The 22,164-nt window shown below is 41.9% G+C and overlaps 1 protein-coding gene and 1 long non-coding RNA gene across 2 annotated transcripts in view; one reads left to right on the plus strand and one right to left on the minus strand.

Moving 5' to 3' along the window:
• Positions 1 to 22,164, minus strand: part of DGKH (diacylglycerol kinase eta) — a 676,008-nt gene that overhangs the window by 583,952 nt on the left and 69,892 nt on the right.
• Positions 10,495 to 20,664, plus strand: LOC115468663. Its single transcript, XR_003941901.1, has 3 exons — positions 10,495 to 10,575; positions 16,570 to 16,580; positions 20,654 to 20,664. It is a non-coding gene; the product is annotated as an uncharacterized LOC115468663 (long non-coding RNA).

Here is a 22,164-nt window from a genome sequence, read left to right on the forward strand (position 1 = left end):
CTTTGAGTGCTGTCTCCTCCTCCTCTTCCTCCTTGCTTTAACAGCATAAATGTGGAAAGTCTTCCATTAAGGAGGTGGTAGAGTCACAAATGATGACGGAATTCAAAAAGGCATGGGATGAACACAGAGGATCTCTAATTAGAAAATGGAAGTTATAAAAAACCTAACCTTAAATGGCTGCATGTGTGTGGATGTGTCAAGTGACGCTTAGATGGCGACTCTGGCAGTGATGAACTAGGGCTGATACCTGGCAGACTTGTATGGTCTGTTTCTCATACATGGCAATCTGGTGTAGGATGGGCTGGAAAGGGCTTAGACAGCAACTTCAGTGGCTGGAACATGAGGACAGTGCTGGACAGACTTTTATGGTCTGTGTCCCACAAATGAGAACATGAATAGGCTGGAGTGGGCTTCGATGGCAACTCCAGCAGTTGGAACATAAGGATGGGGCCAGATAGACTTCTGTGGTCTTTGTTCCAGAAACACGAAAGAAAGACCATAATCAAGTATATAATATCACACTTGTTGATTTAATGATGAATTGATCATGAGTGTGACTATTGGGCAGAGTGGATGGACCGTTCAGGTCTATTTGCTGTCACTTACTATGTTACTATTAATCCTCTGCTCCCAGGCTGGTGCACAGACCTCAGCTCTGACAAAGGCACGAGAATCAGATGTCACCTGACCTACTGGCGCGTGCATGTGGTGACCTCTCAGCACACACTGCCAGTGAATCAGAGACAAATCTTACATGTGCGCACCAGAGTGTTCCAAGTTCCAACTTCCATTCCTTCCTTGCCTACAGTGCTGTGGCTCAAAACCAGAGAGAGACTGAGGGAGCTGACTGGAATTTTCTTTTATGTACCATTAAATTCTTACGGGGATGGGTGGGGATGGGTTAAATTCTTGCGGGGACGGGTGGGGACGGGTTGGGATGGTTTAAATTTTTGCAGGGATGGGTAGGGATGGGTAAGATTCCAGTGGGGATGGGTGGGGACGGGTAAGATTCCAGCGGGGACGGGTGGGGATGGGTAAGATTTCTGTCCCCGTGCAACTCTCTACAACACAAGCACTGTCAAGCTAGATGCAAAGCACTGATAAAGAAGGCTAAAAGAGAATATGAAAGAAACAAAAACTCATAGCGACACCTTTTTTGGGTACATCAGAAGCAGAAAGCCTCAGGGAGGAAAAGGCCATAGTGGAGAGATTGAATGAATTCTTTGCTTCAGTCTTTACAGAACAAATGGTTTTCAAGCGTGAGAATGCAGAGAAATCTCGGTGAACCCGCAAGACATACTGAGCCAAATCGACAAGTTAATGAGTGATAAATCACCTGGACCAGATGGTATACACACCAGGATACTAAAAGAGCTCAAACATGAAATTGCTGATCTGCTATTAGCGATCTATTACCTGTCATTAAAATTGTCTGTAGTGCCTGAGGATTGGAGGGTGGCCAATGTAACGCCATTTTTTTAAGGGTTCCAGGGGTGACCCGGGAAATTGCAGATCGGTAAGCCTGACTTCAGTGCTGGGCAAAATAGTAGAAACTATTATAACGAATAAAATTATGGAATGGGACAGAGTCAGCACGGGTTTAGCCAAGTGAAGTCTTGCCTCACCAATTTGCTTCATTTCTTTGAATCCATGAATAAACATGTGGATAAAGGAGAGCCGAATGCTGTAGGGTATCTAGAGTTTCAGAAAATGTTTGACAAAGTTCTTCATGAGAGACTCCTGAGGAAACTAAAAAGTCGTGGGATAGAAGGCAATGTCCTTCCGTGGATTAGGAATTGATTATTGGACAGAAAACAGAGGGTAGGGTTAAATGGCCATTTTTCTCAATGGAGGAGGGAAAATAGTGGAGTACCACTGGGACCAATGCTATTTAACATATTTACAAATGATCTAGAAATTGGAATGACAAGTGAGGTGATTAAATTTGCAGATGACAAAAAACTATTCAAAGTTGTCAAAAGTTGTGAAAAATTGCAGAAAGACCTTAGGAAACTGGAAGACTGGGCATCCAAATGGCAGATGAAATTTAATGTGGACAAATGCAAATTAATGCACATTGGGAAGAATAATCCGAATCATAGGTACCTGATGCTAGGGTTCACCTTAGGAGTCATCACTGAAGAAGAAAATCTAGATGTCATTGTAGACAACTGAAATCTTCTGTGACGGCAGCCATACAAGCAAACAGGATGCTAGGAATTATTTGAAAATGCCCCTCTAAGTCTCCTATGCTAATTTACTTTGTAAACTGAATTTGACACAAGTTTCCTAATCTGCTTGGATTCATTACATCTTTTTCTGGAAATCAGTAATTGATCATAAAACTGCAAATAGGTGGGAAAATGTGGGATACAAATGCAATGCAATAAAATAAAATAAATAAAACTAATCAATCTAAACTATTTTTAGAGGGGCTATCCTGCACACAGAACGATTGAATGCTAGTAAAACTGCCCTGGCAGTAATTTTTTAAAAAATACTAATCTTCTATTCATTTCTGAAAGATTTCTATGATCAAAAAACACTAGGTTGCCTAGACTTTTGATTTTAATAATTTGCTGGTGCTCAGCACCTAAACTGAGGTGGGGGAAGGGGGCAGAGGTGTTGATTTCCAGCACCTAGCACCAAATTTAAGGACCCTTTTACTAGAGAACGCTACAATCTGTCTTAAGACACTGTAATGCAGAATTTTGCACGTGCTAAGCTCAGATTTAACATGGCCTCTTTTGGGGACATTCCCTCTATTTATTATTGCAGGTCATGCGCTAATGTAACTATTAGTGTGCAGTACCTGCAGGACGCTAACACAGGACCACAGGCCTCTTACTTTTGATGGCGAGAGGTAATAAGCTTTAGTTATAGATGGTAAATTACTTGCAAACTCTAAAATCTCCATTAAATATTTGTGGTATGGCCACTGGAGACTTTGGAAAATTAAAAAATTAGAGATTCAAAACTCTACTGTAGTTCTTTAGATATCCAAATTTGAATTTTAACCACAGATTGAAGATCTTTAAAATCTGTCTCCAACTTACTAACTCATGCAGCGTGCTGAATCTGAATTACCATCTGCTCTTGGCACTAACTTTTCCTAAATCTTCAGAAATCTGATCAGAAAAATAGTGAAAGTTTCAAATCCTTAATTGCTTCCATTAACGCAGCAAGGGTACCTGTAGCCTGAAAACACAACCCATTTCCAGATCAAGCTCCTCCATCACCTGGTTCTTCCAGCTGTATCCAAGCAGGGGATGGAAAATGCTGCTGGATCTCCCTCGATGTGTCAACTTCCCTAACCTCTGCCTGCATGATTATGAACCGCGGCAGGAAGAGGAAACTACTAGGTTGGGGAAGGGGGCAACTCACTTCTCGAGGCTCAAGGAAACCCCGTTTGTACTTCTCTCTGATGGCCGAGGCATCAACCTCTCTTACCGGAGCGACTCCATATGCCTTTAGTGTTGGCTGGAAGAAGCAGTCAGTGAAACAGAGACAGGAGGGATTCCTCCAGTTTTAGTCCATCTCTTCCAATAATGTCAGGAAATGTCCACAACACAGCTCTGAGGTAAGAGATGCTCCTACACAGCTGCCTATGCCACCATCTTTGATCTCGGTGCCTCCTTTTAAGTGCCTGAATTTAAAGGTATGGTTGCCTATGTTTAGAATAGTCTCTTAGGCACCTTTACTTTCTCAATACAAGCACCTAAACTTAGTACCTGATTTAGGAGCCTCTAATGAGGCACTCAGCTCTTTTGAAATATCAGGGTCTACATTAAATTACCACTAACAACCCTAAGGAAGCAAAGTTAACTGTGCTTTCATTAAGGGCACACCTAAAAAAAACTAAGACCAACACAGGAAGGAAGCAGTTTGTAAACAAGTTGTAAGCTGCTCTCTTGGCCACAAAGGATCACTATAGGTCTCAATGTACACATATATGTGGGAAGGGAAATGGATGAGAATGGGAAACAATGGAATATGGTTTTCTAGCCAGAATCAGGTATGAAGGGATATTGTGGTGGGAGAAGGGGGATTTGACATCCTTAACCATCACTCTTTAAAGAGTGACAGACAGCTGTAAGGTACAATATACATAAAATTGAAGAGATAATCATAAAAGAACTTGCTATAAAGCTATACTGAACAAATGAGATTTTAGTCTAATTTTAAAACTTGCAGGGATTGAACATCCTGTATGCCTGATGGAAGCTTATTCCATGAGTGCAGAGTAAGAAGAGGTAGGGCCCAGAACTGAGAAGAGGCTTGATGGACAGTGTGATTTCAATTTAAAGAAATCCTATAGGTAGCCATGGAATGCAAAGCTTTACGGAGCAGAAGACCTCAATTTTTGATATGTTCAGCTTCAGAGTGTGAATGCATCAAAGAAGCAATCAATGACAGACAGTCGGAGAGGGGCACTGGAAGACCACAATAAGTGAAGGTGAAGCTGAGAGAATGCTGTCATCTGGAGAACAGGGATATGAGCTCAACTGTGAGGAAATAAGAGAATTAGGACTACAGAGACTGATGGAAAATAGAGAAAGATAGGAGGATTGAACCTTGAGGAACATCAACAGTTAGTACTGAGAAGCAAGAGAGTTGCTAAGCAGGACTCAAAAAGTGTGATGAAAAGAACACTTGTTGTACCAGAAACAACTAGGACTGAATGTTTAAGAATTAACATATACATGGTGTCAAATATAACACACAGAAAAAGGAAAACAAGGGCAGATGAACATCTAGCAACTAAAAAAATGAAGATGTGAAGTAGGATAAATTCTGTAAAGATACATCAAAAGTAGATGTGGCTATCAGGAAGCACAGAAGCTGTTTTCTGCATCCAACACCCTTTCTATAAAGCAGGGATTCTCAACCCATCCTCAGGACACACCCAACCAGTCAGGTTTTCAGGATACCCACAAGGAATATGCATGAGATAAATGTAAATACAGTTGAGGTAGTACATGTAAATTTATCTCATGCTTACTCATTGTGGGTAGCCTGAAACTGACTGGCTGGGTGTGACTCAAGGACTGGGTTGAGAATCCCTGCTTTACACAAAGGGTGTTGGATGCAGAAAAGAGTACCTCAGTGGAGATGGTGAACACGGGGACGGCATCTGATTTCAACAAAGCATAGGACAAGAATATAGGATCTCTAAAGGACAGGAAGGGAGTACAGAGCGGAGCAGATGGACAGATTGGACAAGCCACACGGACTTCATCTGCCACCATGTTCTGTGTTTCTCTGAAAACTAAAAAGAGCATGAGATAAAAAATTCAACAGTAACAATATTTAGTTAGTGTCAAAGCACTAACTTCCTCCAGCAAGATCTGGTTTTGCAAAGGTGGCAGCATTTTATGTGAAATTAATTTGAGAGCCATAGTTGAAGGGAAGAAAGATAGGATAAAGGTGAGGTGATGGGACATAACAAGTAAATGAATCAAATTGCATTGATTAGCTGAGAAACTACAGCAAGCCAGTGAATAGACTAAGATTCAGAAAATGGAGGAAGGCAACAAAGAATAGCATGAATAAATTTGGACTTATCCATGTTTCAGAAAGCATGAAACAAGTGTGAACAGAAAAAAAAAATCAGACAAACAGGAAGTATAATGATCAGAAAGAGGAAAGGGCAATACAGAGCAAAGGGAAACAAAACAATGACTAGCAAAAATGAAGATCCGGCTGATGAACAGCTGAATGAACTAGAAGAATGGAAAGGAGGGAAAAATGAAAAGCAAATGGAGAGAAGAAGAAAGCTCAGGGTTATATGGGTTAGGGAGTGGCCTGGTGGTGCTTTGCAGAAAACCCAGGTTTCATTCTTGTGCCTGGTACCTAATGTCAGTTAAGGATGGAAATGCTCTGGAAGCAGCCCTCACAACCCCAGGGGGAAAGGAGTTCTAATCACTGCACAATGGCGACACCTGGTGGCCAGATTTATGACACATAATTACAAGGTTCCAAAAAGAGTCCCTGGGCTCAGCACTTTGTAAAGCAGCATCACTGCAAAGACTCGGTGAGAAGGGGATATAAAATAGGGGAATAAATTCCCAACACATTCATGGCCAGTAGTTTCAGCTCTCTCATTTCAGCTCAAACAAAACTGGTGCCAAGAATTTTGTTTGCAATTAGCTAGGAATTTTCTTCTTCTTAAAATAACCCCCCCCCCCCCCCCCCCCCCATTTTCCTAACCTGGCCACTGCAGCACCAGCACTGAAGCAACAGATGCCATTCACCAGGGCTTCTTCCTGTGGGACAGGCAACATCCTGCCACCAGGTATTGCCCCTGATGAGGGCCACGACTTTGCAAGCTCCCCAGATGAAGGACAATTCTGTATGTGGGTGCTCACATTTATGCACCCCTTGCATGTAAATTTACACAATTACCCGCAAAAATGCCAGCAGAGAGCTTAAATGCTATTTTGTAATAGTGCATATAAGTGGCATAGCGTTTACTGTAAATGCAAGTGGCACACACAAGGATGGAGCATGGCAAGGCTCCCACATAAGTTACATACTTCCCTGCAGCATGTACGCCAGGTCTTTGGCTAGTGAAACTCTAGATGCATTAATGGAAGACGCACCAATACTGGATTATGTTAGTATTCTATAATGGAATCTGGACGCCCAGATGCAATTATAGAATAGGCCCTCACGGTGCTGCATTGCAGCACATAAACAGAAGCGCCAACTTACCGAATTGCCCCCATTGGGCCAGATTCTATATAAGGTGCCTAAAAAAACAACGCGGTAAACATTTCCACCTAAGCGTATTCTATATTTGGCACCTAGATTTAGGCGCAGTATATAGAATACGCTTAGTTGATATTCCAGAGCCTAAAACAACGCGCCTTCATTTACACCAACAAAAATGTGGCGTAAATCCCTGCACGTAGACTCACACGCACTGGGCCACAGCCATACCCATTTTGAACAGCGCGCATTAGAATTTAGGCACAGTTCATTACAGAATACGCTTAGCTAGTTGTGCGCGTAAATTGTAATTATTGCCAATTAGTGCTCATTATTGCTTAAGTGCTGTTATGAATGCTGATTAGCTTATAGTTATAGAATACGCTTGGATTTCTGTGCAGATCTCTAGGCGCACTATATAGAATCTGGCAGATAGGACTACATCGGTAGTGCAGTGGCTGCACTATGTTAATGTATTTTAAGTGGGTAATTTAGGGCTTCTTTTACTCAGGTGTGCTAACAGATTTAGCACGCACTATTTTCAACCTAATGATGATCCCCTTTGCAAAACTTCTATCAAACCATAACCTCAACCCGTATATATACGCCGATGATGTAACAATATACATCCCTTTCAAACAAGACATTAAAGAAATTCTCAATGAAATCAACCAAAGTCTACACATCATGAACTCCTGGGCAGATGCATTTCGATTGAAACTAAACGCAGAAAAAACTCAATGCCTGATACTCACCTCCCAGTACAACACGAATGAATTCACTGCTATAAACACACCTAAACTAAACCTTCCAATCTTAGAAACTCTAAAAATCCTTGGAGTTACTATTGACCGCCACTTAACACTTGAAACTCATGCAAACAAGACAACCAAGAAAATGTTCTACTGCATGTGGAAACTGAAAAGAATAAGACCATTCTTCCCAAGATCCGTCTTTCGCAGCCTTGTGCAATCCCTCGTACTCAGCCATCTGGATTACTGCAACTCACTATACGCAGGTTGTAAAAAGCAAATACTGAGGAAACTTCAAACAGCCCAGAACACAGCAGCCAGACTCATCTTTGGAAAACCAAAATACAAAAGTGCCAAACCCTTACGAGAGAAGCTACACTGGCTCCCACTCAAGGAACGCATTACTTTTAAAGTATGCACATTAGTCCACAAAATCATTCACAGTGAAGCCCCAGCTTACATGTCTGACTTAATAGACTTATCACCCAAAAACGCTAAAAGATCATCCCGAACTTTCCTCAACCTTCACTTCCCCAATTGCAAAGGCATAAAATACAAAACGCTACACGCATCAACCTTTTCTTATATGAACACGCAATTCTGGAATACACTACCACGCAACCTGAAAACGATCTATGAACTAACCAACTTCCGCAAATCATTGAAAACCCATCTCTTTGATAAAATTTACTGAAAGAATCAAAACACATTAAGTCCGCACACACTGTTAGTAATGCAACAATACATTCTCTTCTGAATTCCCATCCCCCATAATTTTTACCACATTTATACCTCTACTCATAGAAAAATGTTATACCGAATTGTTCTCCTACTATTGTTTAGTTGCCCTATCAGTTCCCATTGTTTCTTTCCATAGTTCCATTGTTCTTCTCCATTGTTCTATTCCCTTAATGACACTTTAACTTTATTTTCGCATAACCCCTCACAATGTAATCCATAACCGAGTTGTAACAAACTTTATTTCCACCTTTCACAATGTATTGTAAGCCACACTGAACCCGCAAATAGGTGGGAAAATGTGGGATACAAATGCAATAAATAAAAAATAAAAATAAAAAAAATAAATGCTAAGACGCTCAAAGGAATAAAATGGACTTCTAAGCATTTAGCATACGCGTATCATTAGTGAGTACTAAATCCATTAGCGCACTTTAATAAAAGGAGCCCTTAGTGAGAACACCTGAACCCCCAGAACTGCATAATGTCCATGAAGCACTACTTCTCGTGAGAAATCCACAAGTTTTGATTATAAAGTGAGGTCAAAGACAAATTAAGAAAAAGAGAATGAGACATACTACAGCTTTGGGGAATTATTTCCTGTTTCTAGAATAACATCCTGATTCCATTTCTGGAAGGGTGTACAGGGAGACAAGAGCTAGGGAACGAGAAAGAAGGGAATTTGGTCACTTATTCAACCACTAAATGAGAAAAATTTAATTCTGGTTTTTCTGCTCCTTGCAGTTAGACTTTGTACAGATCTGAAAGCCTGACACTGTCATGCCACAAATCAGACCATTCAAACCATTTATGAATTTCAGACCCCAGGAGATTCAGTGCACGGAGTTTCCACTGTGCAAGAGCATGTTTTAAACTTTTTATGATATGGTTAGGTGAACTGAAAGAAGATTTTTTTTTTAAGTCTTTCAACCTGGTTGTGAGTTTAACATATGAAATAAGGGGGGGAAACATAAAAATAAAGGTTAAACTAAAAAAAATTGGATAATTCTATGAAGTTAATGCACACCTTTTTAAAATCAGTACACTCAGTCTTCAGACAATTAGATTTTGCACCTTCATTTGAGCTAGTGATTTTTTTCATAGTGAAAATATCAACCCATTTTTTTTTATTTGTACCCCGCGCTTTCCCACTCATGGCAGGCTCAATGCAGCTTAGGTACTTATTTGTACCTAGGGCAATGGAGGGATAAGTGACTTGCCCAGAGTCACAAGGAGCTGTCTGTGCCTGCAGTGGAAATTGAACCCAGTTCCCCAGGACCAAAGTCCACCAACTCTAACCACTAGGCCACTCCTCCACTGCATTTCAAAAAATATATATATTTAAAGAGAGAGAGAGAATGTGTGTGTGTGTGTGTGTGTGTGTGTGTGTACACATAGATACATATACTGTACACATATACAGTGAACAAAAAAAAAAAGAACCCGTGCATTTTACCTCATAGCATGGACTACTGTGCACCCATTTAGGTCAGATTTTTAGTAAAAGTGCAGAAGTGTATTGAAAGCAAGGCCATAGTAATGCACATATCACACTCTAATGCTGCTGTCACATATCTTGTAAAATACAAGACTCCAAAATTTGAACAAAATATAATAGTTGTCGTTTATCATTTATTAAATTTGCTATATCGCTTTCATTGCAGGCAAACTAAAGTGGCTTACAAAAATAATCCAATAAAAATAAGGCGGCAAAAAAGAACGCCAATTGTAGATAGGAAAGAGCTATCTAACTAAACCATTCAAATTCTACAACAGTCATACAAAAAGACAATCAAAGAACATACATACAGAGAAATGAACTTATACCCAAACATAAAATTAATAAAATCGATTAGTAACAAACACGGAGCTACACCTGCAAAGTAAATGATAAGGTTAATTTCAGTCATAGAATTTGTTCAAAATGTCCTCCTCGAGCAGACACACAAATGCAATGAAGTGTATGCCACTGTCTTATTGCAGCATCAATCATGCATTGATCAAATTCTTCCCATGTATGGTAGTCGCTACCCTTCCAATGTTCTGTTGTACCAGTTTCATCAATCTTTTTCAGAAGCTTAGTTAAGCACACCCCCCCCCCCCCCAATGTCCAACTCTTCATTGTAAACTCTACAATAAGTCATTCAGCACTGTAATGTTTAGTTTGTCACAAAAACTTCATAACTCTCTTCTTCAGTAAACACCATTTTCAAAATTAGTGAAAACAATGACATCAAATGGATGTCACTTTTGCAGAGCAGAAAAAGTAAGTAACCAGTGGGTTTTGGAGCTTAATTATGCAAATGTGTTGTCTGATGTTTATATTGGTACAAATTAGCCAAATTTGCTTAAATTACATTGTTAAACAACAAAAGTTAAATGACAAAATCTACTTTTATTTCCAACTGTACATTATATATATAAGTTATTTATGACAAGCTATACTTGTGGTACACCACCTTAAGTGAATTTCTTCATAAATGTGGTTAATAAATCCTAACAAAAAAAAGGACACTTTATAACAACAGTGTGATCTGGAATCTTCCAAATATTAATTGTGAGGTATATCTAAAGCATTAACATTTCCTCACACACCCAAAGTGAGCCAAAATATCTTAGATGCCATGTGGCCAGTCTTCAAAACTAGCTGTTACCATGGGCTGGCATAAATTGCTGACAAAATCAAGAAGGGTCTGGCTCATCTGAACTTTTGTGGCTCCTGCTAAATCTTTATTTTTGATAGAGAATAAACACTTTTATCAAAATGGCACATGGCTTTTACCATAATATGCCCTAGTCAGGTCCTCAGGTTCTGCTACCAGTAGCCTCTTCTACAACCACTTCCAATGAAATAGTTATCCATTCAATGACTTAGACAAACGGGGATAATTATATAACAATGCACTACAATATAATTATAGATATAGATAGATAGATAGATATAGATATATATCTCAACATAATGGTCTCATAATGTTTATATATATATATATATATAATGTATATATATATATCTATATAAAACGCACCTCCAACGTTCTAATGAAGCCTCTGTTAGCCAACATTCTAAAGTGAAGGGGGTGAGATCGCATTGTGTCTGCCCCGCCCACGCGTCAAACGTGATGACGTCGAGGGCGGAGCAATGACACTCAACCAATCGCAACGCTCGGCAGCGAAGCGTCAGGGAAGGAGGCGGCGCTCTCGACGTCTAGCCTTCCCTTCGCTGTGTTCCGCCTTCTTCTGACGTCAAGGATGACGTCAAAAGAAGGCGGAACACAGCGAAGGAAAACCTAGACGTCGAGAGCGCCGCCTCCTTCCCTGACGCTTCGCTGCCACGGAGGTAAATTTAAAAACAAGAAAAAAAAAAAAAAACAACCATGTTGGGGGGAGAGAAGAGGGTGGCCACTAAACAACAACAATGGGAGCGGGAGGGCAGGGGAGAAACGACAGCATGGATGCGAAGGGGGGAGGGGGGGGGAGAAGAGGGCGGCCCAGGCTGGGACATGGGAGAGAGAGAAGCATGGATGCAAGGGGGGGTCATGAAAGGGAGACAGGGGACTTGCTGCAAAAGGATGAATGGAGGCAGCAGGGGACAGAGGGGCATGGATTGGGATGGCAGGGCTCAGGAAGAGAGGGCAATTGCTGGAAAGGGATGAATGGAGGGGGCAGGGGACAGAGGAGCATGGATGGGCATGGATTGGGAGGGCAGGACTCAGGGACAAAGGGAAATTGCTGGATAGGGATGAATACAGGGGACAGATGGGCATGGATGGAAATGGATTGCAGGGCAGGCCTCAGGGAGAGAGGGCAATTGCTGGATAGGGAAAAATGGAGGGGCCAGGTGACAGATGAGCATGGATGGGCATGGATTCGAAGGGCAAGACTCAGGGAGACAGGAATTGCTGGATAGGGATGAATGGAGGGGACAGATGGCCATGGATGGATATGGATTGCAGGGCAGGCCTCAGGCAGAGAGGGGAAATGCTGGATAGGGAGAAATGGAGGGGCCAGGTGACAGATGAGCATGGATGGGCATGGATTCGAAGGGCAAGACTCAGGGAGACGGGAATTGCTGGATAGGGATGAATGGAGGGGACAGATGGCCATGGATGAATATGGATTGCAGGGCAGGCCTCAGGCAGAGAGGGGAAATGCTGGATAGGGAGAAATGGAGGGGCCAGGTGACAGATGAGCATGGATGGGCATGGATTGGAAGGGCAGGACTCAGGGAGAGGGGAATTGCTGGATAGGGATGAATGGAGGGGCCAGGTGACAGAGGAGCATGGATTGGAAGGGCAGGACTCAGGGAGAGGGGAATTGCTGAATAGGGATGAATGGAGGGGACAGATGGCCATGGATGGATATGGATTGCAGGACAGGCCTCAGGCAGAGAGGGGAAATGCTGGATACGGAAAAATGGAGGGGCCAGGTGACAGATGAGCATGGATGGGCATGTATTGGAAGGGCAGGACTCAGGGAGAGGGGAATTGCTGGATAGGGATGAATGGAGGGCACAGATGGCCATGGATGCATATGGATTGCAGGGCAGGCCTCAGGCAGAGAGGGGAATTGCTGGATAGGGATGAATGGAGGGGCCAGGTGACAGAGGAGCATGGATTGGAAGGGCAGGACTCAGGGAGAGAGGAATTGCTGGATAGGGATGAATGGAGGGGACAGATGGCCATGGATGGATATGGATTGCAGGACAGGCCTCAGGCAGAGAGGGGAAATGCTGGATACGGAAAAATGGAGGGGCCAGGTGACAGATGAGCATGGATGGGCATGGATTGGAAGGGCAGGACTCAGGGAGAGGGGAATTGCTGGATAGGGATGAATGGAGGGCACAGATGGCCATGGATGCATATGGATTGCAGGGCAGGCCTCAGGCAGAGAGGGGAATTGCTGGATAGGGATGAATGGAGGGGCCAGGTGACAGAGGAGCATGGATTGGAAGGGCAGGACTCAGGGAGAGGGGAATTGCTGAATAGGGATGAATGGAGGGGACAGATGGCCATGGATGGATATGGATTGCAGGACAGGCCTCAGGCAGAGAGGGGAAATGCTGGATACGGAAAAATGGAGGGGCCAGGTGACAGATGAGCATGGATGGGCATGTATTGGAAGGGCAGGACTCAGGGAGAGGGGAATTGCTGAATAGGGATGAATGGAGGGAACAGATGGCCATGGATGCATATGGATTGCAGGGCAGGCCTCAGGGAGACAGCGAAATTGCTGGATAGGGATGAATGGAGGGGCCAGGTGACAGAGGAGCATGGATTGGACTCACACTTTCACTCTGACTCTCAAACACTCACTCTCACATACACTCTCCCAAACATACACACTCCGAGGAAAACCTTGCTAGCACCCGTTTCATTTGTGTCAGAAACGGGCCTTTTTTACTAGTGTATATATATATATATATATATATATATAATTCCCACCTCCAACGTTCTGAAGCTCACTCCGTGCCACTGAAGCCCTGAAGCCTGCCCCTGAAGCCCCCCCTGTAGTGTTCGTAGGGTCTCAGCACCACTCATAGTCCCGCCCTCAGCCCCGCCCACCCCCACATAATTTGCAACTCCAACGTTCTGAAGCTCACTCCATTTCACTGAAGCCCTGAAGCCCTAATGCCCTGAAGCCCTATAGTGTTCATAACCTCACTCAGCACCACTCATACAGCCACCCACAGCCCCACCCCTCGCACGATATATCACTCGCTACGGATCCTACTACAGGCACTCACAGCACCCCTCTCACTCCCGCTCCAGCCAACCCACATCTTCTCATACCTCCATCTTCTGATTGATTACGCTGCCTGCGACTGCAACAAGCCCTCAGCCCGCCTCACCCCACCGTCACGCGACAAGCCCCACAATCACTGCCTCCCTCACAAACGCCCTCCCACACATAACTACCCACTCTCCCGACGTCGCCGGCACCGCAAACAACCTCCCTACCTGTCCCACGGACCACCCTCACTAACAGTTACAGGGTCCACTCCACCCTCGCTCCCTCCATCCAAACATCCAAGTTACAGGATCTCCCCTCCCTCACAGCTCCAGGGTCATCGCACAATGAAGAAAAACAACAAAAACAACACCCTTCAGGTACAGCAATAACAAACAAGAAACTCTGCATGCTGCTACCTTCCCCCCCCCCCCCTTCTCATAAGAGCTGAGGGAAAGGAAGATCTACATGCCGCTACCCTCCCCCTTCCCCACAAAAAAAATGGCACCGCAGATTGCTCCTACAACTCACACACTCCCAACCAAATGTATAACCAAGCCACCCCCCCCCTCTCCTTCTGGTACGGGGCTAAGGAAAGGGAGGTTAATGGGAAGAAAGGCAATTATCCCCCCTCCAAACACTCTCACACACAGACGTTGCTACACTCTCCCCCCCACCCCCAACAACATACACAAACACAGCCACCCTCACCCCCCCCTCCCACCCACATCATACACAAACTCTCCAAGGGACAATCAGCACCTTTCCATCTGACACAGACATACATTCCTTCAACCCCCCCCCCCCCCCCCCCCATACACACATTGTGCCATGGAGTAACAGCATCACTCTCTCTCACTCACACCCACACACTCCCGACTTCCACTCCACCCTTAATCTACAAAGTCTAAAAAGGAAAATCAACATGTCTCTCTTTCACTCACACACACACACACACACACACACACTCCCCCCAACCACCCACAAAACATCATACACAAACTGTGCTATGGTGCATCTAGATCTCTGTCTCTCACTCACACCCACACACTCCCCCCCACCCCAAATAAATACACAAGATCTACCATGGAGAATCAGCATCTGTCACTCACACCCCCACACACGACCAAACTCCTCACCCCCCACACCAACATACACACACTTTTTAACTTTCTGTTTCATTGGTTTCAAAAACAAAACACTGATTCTCTCTCTCTCGCTCTGTCACACATACTACACCTCCCATCCGTCCCCCCCCAACTTTGGATGTGTCTCTCACTCACACACAGACTTTCATACTCTCTGTTTCATCATACACTACAGAAAATTATTTATTACCATCAAAGCATATTTCTCCAAACAATTCCCCTAAAAACATTAATGGGAGAAGGTGATTACCTTGCTAGTGCCCGTTTCATTTCAGAAGTGCAAAACCAAGCTAAACCAAACCAGCATTTCTATCCCGCCTTTTTCAACCAGAGAATCAAAGCAGGTTACAACTAAAATAGTCAGTTAAAAAAAAGAACAAAGAACTAATGGAATCAATCTAAATATTTATTGAATAAATGGGCCTTTAGCAATTTTCAAAATGCTAATTAATTAAGCTTACCTCTTATGGATACTGGAAGGTTATTCCATATCTTGCTAGATTGATAGCAAAATGAGCTTTCATTACATTTTTTTCAATAAAACTCCTTTGACTATGGGATAGTCTAAATTAAAAGTAGAACAAAAACGGGACGTTAATCTAAAAGACGGAATAGACAATAATTGTAAATAGGTACTCGGACATAAACCATGAATAATTTTAAAGACCGTATAAGCAACCCTAAATTCTATGTGGGCTTCAACTGGTAGTCAATGTAGAGCCCTCAACAATAGTGTCGCATGATCAAACCTCTTAGATCCAAAAATCAGCTTTGCTGCAGTATTCTGCATTAACTATAATTTTTTTTTACTAGATTCCTATTAATTCCTGCATATAAAATATTGCAGTAATCCAGCTGAGTTAAAACAATCGCTTGAACTAACATATGATAGTGATCAGGAAAATACAAAGATCTAATTGTCCATAACTGGTGTAATTTTAAAGTAGACCTTCTTACTCAAGTTATTTAATTGATGTTTCATTTTCAGCTGAGTATCCAATATAACACCTAAAACTCTTTCAAAAGTTTTAAAATTTAGTTGTTCTCTGGACTTTAATATAATAGCTTTAGGAATGTCCAATAAAGTCCTTTATTTGATCATCTGCAGCTCAAGTTAAAGAAACGTTTTCAACATTTTCATTGTCATCAGTCCAAGTTTTCTACAAAAATCATTTTGTAGCTTTTTTAATCCTTTATTAAGGAATTTAAACAGTTATACTCATCTTCAAATTATAAGAGATCATTCTCATTCTGAGCAAGCATGGAGACTGTCATAATCTCTTATAATTTGAAGATAAGTGTAACTTTAAATTTCATATTAAAGGATTTAAAAAGTTATAAAATGATTTTTGTGGAAAACTTGAACTGATGACAACGATAGTGCAGAAAGCTCTGTTGAAAAAGTTTCTTTAACCTAAGCCACACTTCTGATGGTCTGATATATATCTATATGTGTATATATATATAATATGTCCCTGTCTCCTGGTGAGATGAGAACATTGTGTTGATGTTCTATTGCTTTATAGAACAGACTCCAAGAACTATCCCCCATACACGCATACTTCATAAAGTACACACATATGTCACAACTGTGCCCCAGAACTGCTCCAAGAATCTATATGAAGATGGCGTAGAAATGCGTATGCTCCTCTTTGCACACGCACTTATAAGCATGTAGTCACTCATTGAATTATTGGTCAGCAGGTAAAACATACTTCAAACTCGCAAAACACTTTATAACATTCAGCCCTGGATTAAGGAATAGACCACATAAGCAACTAACTAGGACGCCCAATGTTGAAAGCACAATGTAGCCAGGCCAAAAAGAAGGCTTCTCCCACATACCTTAGAACTGTCCATTGGTACCACTTCAATGAAGCTCCACCATGGCACTCCAACCCACACCTCCACCCTTGTTTTCCAGTCTCCAAGGGTCCAATGGCGGATCTGTGCCCTTGCCAAAATCTTAAATACAGCTCTGATAAAATTATCCTCCATATCAATCTGATAGCCATCTAGTGGCCATTTAGCCAACAACATTCACAATAACTGACCTGGCTACTAGTTTTCACTAGCAGATGATCATATAAAGGACTAGTAGCTTTCGAAAATTCCTGTCACTGGACACATGACCCTCAGTGATCCAAATCCAGCCTACAGATCACACAGAGCCCATCAGGCAACATCAGTGTTAGATCGAATTTCCCCATTCAATTCAGCATCTCATCTTGCTGAGGTCTACGAAGCCTCTTGGAGAGGCTGAAGCTGGATGTGCCCATCACCAACTCCCAAAGATACTTTTATAATAATTTCAGTGCAGCATTTAATCAATTCAGTTTTTCTAAAATCACTCAGCGGGAACACAGTATTTACTAACAGCTAGCCTATGTGACTAATCCGGTTACCTCTAGGCTTAAATCCCTGCAAATAAAATATTCATCGCATCAACTAAGCACCAGGCCTTCTAGAAATGTTACACTGGTGTAACAATTAGATAGCTAATTTACGGTAATGCAGTAAGGGATATTAGAAAATAGATTTCGTCTCTGAAAGGAAAAAAAAAAAACACTTGTCTTAATAGAAACGGCTGGGCATGCTTTCTTGTAGAAGCTGTCATAAAAAGAGAGAAAGAGCAGCCCGTGCATTTCAAATACCAGCCTGCCCTCACACCTGCTCAAACTCAATGCTAAACTTGATCCATTTGCAAACTGTCATTAGGAGACAGGCAATTGGGCTTACATGTTAACAATTAGCAGCTCTGTAAAGAAGCACAGCTTTTGATGTCCTGTATACTGCACAGAAGATTATGCAACAAAACCTGGGGAGGGAAGGGGGGCCATGAAGCCTAATAGCCCAAGAGAGCTGTTCCAATTTCATTACAATGTGTTCAGTGTCAATCACAGACAAAAGACAGAAAGACAGACTCAGTTGTGGAGTTAATTATCCCCTTTCATATGTATCTATCAAGATGGCCTGTTTTAACTGATAAACAAACCAACCCTTATTCAAACAGATCACAAATGACAGAAAGAGAGAATGATTTGGTTAGGACAAAGAGCGATATGATAGTTGCGCACCCATCTTCAAGAAAATTATTCAAATCCCTCCTGCAGACCCATAATTAAGGAAAATTATAGCTAGGTAAAGCAAATGGGCCATTACGGAACAGTACCTCAAAAAAGAGCTTAACAACCAGGCAACGAATGAAAAAGAAACAGGAAAAAGCAAACACAGCTTTGTTGGTCATTTGTTTCGAACCAAAAAAATAAACTACCATTTCCTGTAGATTATTTTTAAACTTCAAAAAAAAAAGTCTGCATCTGGCTATTGACGCGAGCCTGGATAATATCTAAGTGACCACTCTTCATTGCAAAAACAGCAAAAAGCTTTACAGAGTTTGTGTCACCTGAAACTTTACCAACATACTAACTTTTTTTTATTCTCATGAGAGTGCCACAGAAGACCAATCCCACCCAAGTCATCCAGTTATTTTGTAAGGGCTACTAACCCATATCACCAGAAATATCAATTTTTTACCTTTCTATCTGTGGGATAAATAACTCTAGAGATGCTGATACCATGTCACTGAACATTTTTGTTGTATTTATTAACTATGAGGTACAGTAACACAATACCCACACTTAGAATCATCTCAATCCTCAATTAGTCTTTTCATTGCTTATTTCACAGAACTCTCCTTTTTTCTGGTGTTCTGTACACAGGTCAGTTCAGGGTCAAATTTCAATACCAAAAGGGCAACCTTGTGGTTCAAGTGTAGCTAAGCTAGATAATGTTCTTGGGCCTGGGAAAGAAACATGGCCCTCAATCATAGAGTAGGCCCAAGACATAGTTTTGGAGCAGACCATCTTCTAGCTTTTCACATCAGTGAACATTCTGCCTGGATATGGGGAGTTAAATAATGAGGAGAAAATTATAGCACTATAATAGAAATATCACAAAATTAGCATGAGCTAGGTGGGGGACTACTTGGGGATATTTGATCAATTTAATTTTAAACATTTCTATTCCACCCTTTCTATTCCAACAGAATGTGTAGGGTGGATTATGGAAAACAAATATTCCATCTAACTGTACCACAATTAGGGCTAAATTCTATTCAAGGCGCTTTAAAAATTGGCACCGAAAAACCACACACTTAGTGCGAATCTATAAACTAAAGTTAGACGTAGTTTATAGAATATGCTCATGTGTCGTTCTTGCGACTAAAATTTAGGCGCACCCATTTAGGCCACATAAAACCAGGCCTAAATACCTGCACCTAACTTATGTGCGGATCGGGCGTATTCCATAATAGTGTGCATAGTTTTTTGAAACACCCACAACCCGCCCATTCCATGCCCATGGCCATACCCCCTTTTCAGCTGCACACATTAGAATTTAAGCGCACCACGCCTAGAAAGTTGTGTGTGTAAATTCTAATTACAGCCAATTAGTGCCACTAATTGGTGGTTAAGTACTAATTATCAGCACTGACTTGCTTGTTAATTGATTAAGTTGTGCACGCAATATGGCCATATGGACAAATTATCGCACACAACTTAGGCACTATTTATAGAATTTGGGGGTTATTAAATAAAATAAAAACAAATTAATAAATAAAACCGATATCACATAAACAAAATTCAATAAACAAACACAAAAACATGAGAAGTAACCTTTTTAGAATCCCAGCCCAGTTACAACTGTAATCTCCTGGGAGCGCGGCACCTAGAGCGGAGGCCCTGAGTGGATCGGAGTGGACCTGGGAGTCACCCTGGAGAAGGCTGTAAAGGATATGCAGATGAGCTGCAAGTCCTCCACAATACTGAAAGGCAGCCGGTGGTAGAGCTGGGCACCTCTCAGCTGAGGAAGGCTTACCAGGGGTTATGCCGAAGCCAGCATTCCTCCCCCTGAGGGTCGCCTGATCCATCTCTAGTGTTTAGCACACGCATACTTAATGCATGCATTGAAAACGCCAGTGCACCTTTGCAAAAGGACCCTTCTGAGGATCCAAGATGGCCGCATGCACCTACGAGCAGTTGCAGTCCTCTCCTTGCTATTAACTATGCCAAAAAGACGAGGTAGAGCAGCAGCTCGAGCCCCCCCGCTGCCAGTCCCATTACCTGTCGGTCTGATGGATCATTTTTTTGAGGATTCGGGGGTCTGGACAGGAGGTTGGGAGCTGTCCCATAGCGGACGCCGGTTTGATGGGCTTGAAACAATGTTGAGCCCCGACAGCAGAGCTCCTCCCCCGCAACCGTACAGAACCTGTTCTCCCCTCTTGGGATCGACGGGGCTGCAGCCAGGGAGCAGATTAGGCCCAGAATCGAGTGGGGCTCTATCATATCGGAGAGAGACTGGTGTAGAGGGGCTGTCCGCACCCTCTAGAGAGAGTGACTCTGCGAGATTGGAATCGGGTGTACAAGGCACAGAACAGGAAAAGGTACCTGAATCAACGATGATAATTACCCCAGCACTTTTTGCAAAACCGGCAGAGGTAACTTTAGATTCATTGTGGGACTTAGTTTCCCAATTAGGACAAACTTTTCTTTCCAAGCTAATAACGTTTCACAGAGAATTTCCTTGATTGAACAGAGAATGGATAAAAGTGATACTAAAATTAAAACCTTGACTGAATGAGTAGAACTAATTGAAAAGAACTTAATAAATATAGAAAATATACAAACATCAATGATTAAAGACATTTCAAATTTAAGAAACAAATCTAAAATATTTGAAAATTATATGAGGAATCACAATCTTCATTTTATTAATTTTCCAAGGGTCAAAATGGTGAAACCACTGGAAATGCTAAAACGTTATTTGCAAGAAATATTAGGAATACCTGACAAGAACTTGCCTCCTTTCACTCAAGTATATTATTTGCAGAGGAAGATATCAGACCAGCAACAACAAAGTTCCCTTGATGTATCTGCTTTACTGGACACCTCGGAATCAGAATTAGCCACGGCGGATACATTGGTAGCAACCGTGGCTTTGTTACCTGATAAGCAGTGGTTATTTCGTATGTTCTTCAAGAACAGAGAGAAGCTATTTTTAGGTTTAAAAATTCTGCTCTTTCCTGATGTTTCAAGGGAAACTCAGAGAAGGCGAAAACAGTTTTTGATTTTGAAGCCTGCAGTTTTGCAAATAGGGGGTACATTCTTTTTAAGATTTCCTTGTAAATGTATAATAAGATATAATGCAGTTAAATATGTGTTTATGGAACTCTCTCATTTATCATCTTTTGTCGTGTCTAAAAGATCTTTAGGAGGTTATTTAGAATCATTTAATAATTACCAGCCCTTTCTTAGGTGCAATTTTTACCTCATAGGGGTTGTTTTTTTTACTTTATATTCCTCATTTTTTCATTTAATCTTGGATTCCAATAATGTGGCCTTGAGTGTTTAGGTTGTGTGTAATATTACTTAACATTCTTTACATTTACTTCGATTGTTAAAACACTTTTCAGTAACAAGTGTAAATCCTTGACTTAAAGATGTACATTTATAAATAAATATTTTTTTTTTAAAAGGACCCTTAATGCACAACCATGTAGATGCGCTGATTAGCACAGAAATGTCCACTCTCTGCCCCAGACACGACCTCTCCCAGAAAAATCAAAAATGTTTTTTTAGAGCAAGGTTTGCCGCACACATTTAGAACTTACCATGGGATGCCTCAGCACTTTCAGCGGTAAGACCTTTTAAGCTGCAGTAAGCACGCGCTATTACTTACCACAGCATAGTACAAGGAGCCCTAACTGATGACAAAAAGACTGGTAACCAGAGACAAATTGCAGCTCCTTCGGGTCAAAAACAACATCCATCAGCCTTCTAAATCTGAGCTCGGGAGAATTACATTTGTAGTACAGTGATACCTCGGTTTTCATCGATAATCCGTTCGAAAACAATCGGTGAAATCCGAAACCGACGAAAACCGAGGCAATTATTTCCATTTGAATATACAGTAGTAAAAGACTAATGTAAAGAATAAATGAACATTTAACATGGCATTTACCTTTCTGAAGACTCGTAGTTGCCCTTTGTTTTCACAAAATTAGAAGCGAGGTCACGTGGGCATGC

This window comes from Microcaecilia unicolor, chromosome 4, assembly GCF_901765095.1.
Source record: "Microcaecilia unicolor chromosome 4, aMicUni1.1, whole genome shotgun sequence".
In the NCBI taxonomy this organism is placed as follows: Eukaryota; Metazoa; Chordata; class Amphibia; order Gymnophiona; family Siphonopidae; genus Microcaecilia; species Microcaecilia unicolor.